At 38.4% G+C, this 4,420-nt stretch overlaps 1 non-coding gene across 1 annotated transcript; it reads right to left on the reverse strand.

Annotated features, from left to right (window-relative positions):
• Positions 1 to 1,713: 1,713 nt before the first annotated feature.
• On the reverse strand, positions 1,714 to 1,785 carry TRNAG-UCC (transfer RNA glycine (anticodon UCC)). The gene has a single exon. It is a non-coding gene; the product is annotated as a tRNA-Gly (tRNA).
• Positions 1,786 to 4,420: the final 2,635 nt, after the last annotated feature.

The following is a 4,420-nucleotide window of genomic DNA, read 5'->3' on the forward strand; positions in this document are numbered from 1 at the left end:
CCTCCACCATTCATAAATCATGTCATCAGATTTTCAAGTCACATCAATGCAAATCAAAAGACTTAGGAAAATTACTCCTATAGTTATCTCTAAAGAGGTGGCTGCACTCTTGTAAAATTCTTAGACAATTGTTATAAGTTATGTAAGCCAAAATATCAGAACAAGCTTCAAATTACAAGGATCAAAATATCCAGTTTAATTAGAATACACTTATTGAAACACACGATGTCAACAGAATAATTAACAAATACACATAAATAATGTTAATGAAACAGAAAGTGAACAAAGAGCATGGCAACAACACAGAATATTTACCAAGGAACATAAATCATGTCAACAGATTTTCAAATCATGTCAACAGAGCATAAATAAACAACATAACACAAAAAAATAATGTTAATGAAACAGAATGTCAACAAAGAGCTCATAACCCATACTTTTCCCTTGAAAGCTCACAACTGATTAAGAAAAAAGGGTTAAACAGTCTACACCAATTATTTCCTTAGTCAAGAATTATTGAGCTGATTTCTAAAGTAGCTTCAGATAAATCAGAAAATTACCCCTACAGTTATATCTAAAGACGTGGCTGCACTCTTGTAAAATTCTTAGACAATTGATATAAGTTATGTAAACCAAAATATCAGAACATGCTTCAAAATACCAGGATCAAAATGTCCAATTTAATTAGAATACACCAATTCAAACACACTATGCCAATAGAATATTTAACAAGTACACATAAATCATGTCAACAGAGCATAAATCACCAACATAACACAACAAAATAATGTTAATGAAACAGAATGTCCACAAAGAGCATAACAACAACACAGAATATTTACCAAGTAACATAAATCATGTCAACAGATTTTCAAATCATGTCAACAGAGCATATATCACCAACATAACACAAAAAATTCATGTTAATGAAAATCAAACCAAACTACCTCCACCATTCGTCGACGTAGACTCGGAATAAGATGAAGAATCCATCAAATAACACATAGCTGTTGATTATGAACTGAAATCGAACCTGAAGATGAGAAAATAAAAAAAAAACTAATTAGGAACAAATTCAACTGGGCATCAACAAATAAAGGATAAAAACAGAATAAAAGTGGGTATAATCGACCGAAAAACGTCAAAATCAACAGAGAAATCCGTCGAAAATCCGTCGAACTGTTCGTCTGTTTTTCGAAAATTGAAGCGCAAATCAGATATCGTTGAAATCGTCTGAGTCTAATTTTGTGAATCAATTGAATCATAAATCGTTAAAATAGATTCAATCAGTGATAGTATTGAATTGTTAAATTCTCAGCAGAATCGCCAATGCAACTTGAATATGATGAAGAACCCTAAATTAAAACGCGAAAAGACCATTATACCCTTTCATATTAAACTAATCTAATAATATTTATTGTGTGGCAAAATCTGGACCACTCATTTAATAAAAATGAGTGGCTGATATTGCATCTCATTTCTCAATTAGCCTAAATAATCTCAGTTCTTTGATTTTTGACAGAATTTGCCTTATGGACCATAGTGCGCCCCTATATATATATATATATATAAATGTATGCCAATTTCAGTTCTTTGATGTCCATTTTACATCAAATATATATTTGGATTTGATATAATTCAACGATATCAGAGCTCTTAGCAATACCAAAAACCAAAAACCAATTTACATTTTGGGAAAAATAATTAGGAATTTGCGTTTGCCGGGAGTCGAACCCGGGTCTATTGCTTGGAAGGCAATTATCCTAACCGTTGGACTACAAACGCTACAGATTTGAACTTTGTTTTTATTTTATATAAGAGCCAATATTAAAATTTCAACAGTCCTAGTACAATTTATTCACTAGCAATCAAAACATGCAAAACTCGAAATGATAATTAAGGAGTTATTTTCAACGTGAAAAACATTCGTCTTCGGATACTCATACAACGGTTCTCCGTGGGAAATTTTTTCTTTTGTTTCTCTTTATAAATAACGAACATAATGTGTTCCCATCCGAAGGTACACCAAAAAAAAAAAACTTACTCCCTCCGTCCGGCATTAGGAGTCTCGGTTGACCATTTTCATTCGTCCGACACTAAGAATCCCGGTTAGACATTTCCAACAAAAGTGAAATAAAAATATTATAAAATAAAATACTAAAAAGCACAAGTAAAAACACATCCAAGGAATAAAGCAAATAATAATGCAAATGAGTCACACATTCCATTATCACACACTCCAATTATTACACACTCAAATACTTCTTAAAACCCGCACCCAACTCAACCGGGACTCCTAATGCTGGACGAAGGGAGTATCTTTAGCAACACAAAATTGAGACGTAATTACTATTGTTTAGAAATTTTAAAAATAATCATAATTTAGGACAATAGAAAGCGTCCCTAAGTTGAGGGCAAATTATCTTAATCTTTTGCTTTTTTAGGACGCTTCTATTTGTGTTCCCTAATTTTAGTTGGGACACTAGCAATAAGGATGCTTTACGAAGAGCTGATGGTATAATGAGACACACAAATTAGGTGTAGATTTAAATAAAATTACTACCAGTATGCCATCTGTCCCAAGGAAGATGGCTCATTCCTTAGGTGACACAAGATTTTATGTAACTTTATTTTATATGTTAAGTGAAGAGAATAAAATATGAGAGAAGGAATAAAATAAAGATAAAAGGACTTTCTGTTTTTAGTAATGAGTCATTTTAGTTGAGATAAATCAAAATGAAAAGTGGGTCGGTCATTTTTGCTGGGACAAAAGAGGTACTCCCTCCGTTCCATAGTAATGGAGGCGTTTCTTTTCGGCACGGAAATTAAGAAAAATTGTTTTTGATGAGTTAAGTAAGGGGAGAATAAAGTGAAAAATGAAAAAGGTAGAGAGATGAGGAGAGAAAAAAGTAAGAAAGAGTACAATAGATGAAGAGAGAGTAAAATAGGTGTGAAAAAATGCGTTAACTTTTACTAAAAAGAGAAATGACTCTATTACTATAGAACGTACCAAAATAGCAAAATGACTCTATTACTATGGAACGTACCAAAATAGCAAAATGACTCTATTACTATGGAACGGAAGAAGTATAATGATACGGGGCCCCCATCTGCAAGGCTTAAGGAGGTGGAGATAGAGCTGGAAGCGGGGATTGACGCCGACACCAATGTGCCGGCGAAGGAGGAGCAGCCGCGGCCGGCACGACGGGAGCGCTCGGAGAAGCGTTAGTCGAAGAGGCCGTCGAGATATGGCGACTTTGTGTCGCGATAGGAGTGAATTATTTTTATTTATTTGGCGTCATTTAATTATTGTAATTTTTGGATTAATATGTTTTATTTTATTTCTCGTTGAGCGAACTTTAAGCTCCTTTCCGGGTTTTCTTCGTTGATTCTTTCCCGGATCGTAGGTCGAATCAACCCTAGGGTCCTTAGATATAAATAGGCGTGTATTTTATTCCTCTCTCAAGAAATAAAATACTCTTATGCAGCTTTCTCTTTTTCGTGCAACAAACGCACAAAACCTAGAACTCGACGGCGAATTGATCGACGGGCAAAAGCTCCCGCGACGTTCGACGCGATTTCGCTATCGTTGAGGCACTTTGGCCTAAACAAGTGGTGCCTTCATTGTTGTTCTCATATACGATTATGTCGCACTCAGGGCACACTGTTCCACCGGTTATCCGCGGTCTGGAACTGCTTCCCACGTCAACGAAACCCTTGGACGCCGGAGCAATTGCACTTGAACATGTGTTGGCGTCGCTGGCAAGGGTGGAGGCGTGGCTGGAGGAGACGGAACGAGGCGCCGCTTCGACGGCTCCACCGATCCGTTCGGTCACGGATCCTCCTTCGACGGGACCGCCCCAACTGCCGATCTACACACAGGCGACGGGAGTTGTGAATTCGTTACCAACGAGACCACTACTGGGCGACTACTCTGTCGGTGGAATTCAGGGGATGCAGAGCAACCCGGCTTTCAATTTTGGGGCACCATCAGGGCGGGCTGAGCGTTCCCACGGGTCACCCCACATCATGGGATGCACCGGGGCCATGTTTCGACGGCGCCCTGCAGCAGCAGCCCACGAGTTGGGATAATCTGGCAGCCCGACAGCATTACGGGACCCAGTTTGAGCCAAACCAACAGTTCAAGATGCAGCAACCGAGGTTTGATGGGTCAGACGCGGCTAATTGGATTTCGAGGGTGCAATACTACTTCGAACACTTGTTGATGCCGGAGGAGCACAGACTTCATTATGTGGTGATGTTGTTTGACCCTCCCGCCTCCGAGTGGGTGTTTAACTACCGTGCGAACAACCCTCAGGCTCGGTGGTCGGAGTTTTTGGAGGATGTGCGACGGCGCTTTGACCCGCAATATTTCCAGAACTTCATCGGGCTGATCGCGAAACTGTGTCAGACAGGATCG

Source organism: Salvia hispanica, chromosome 1, assembly GCF_029641045.1.
Source record: "Salvia hispanica isolate PSC_SH4W2 chromosome 1, Shi_PSC_v1, whole genome shotgun sequence".
Taxonomy (NCBI): Eukaryota; Viridiplantae; Streptophyta; class Magnoliopsida; order Lamiales; family Lamiaceae; genus Salvia; species Salvia hispanica.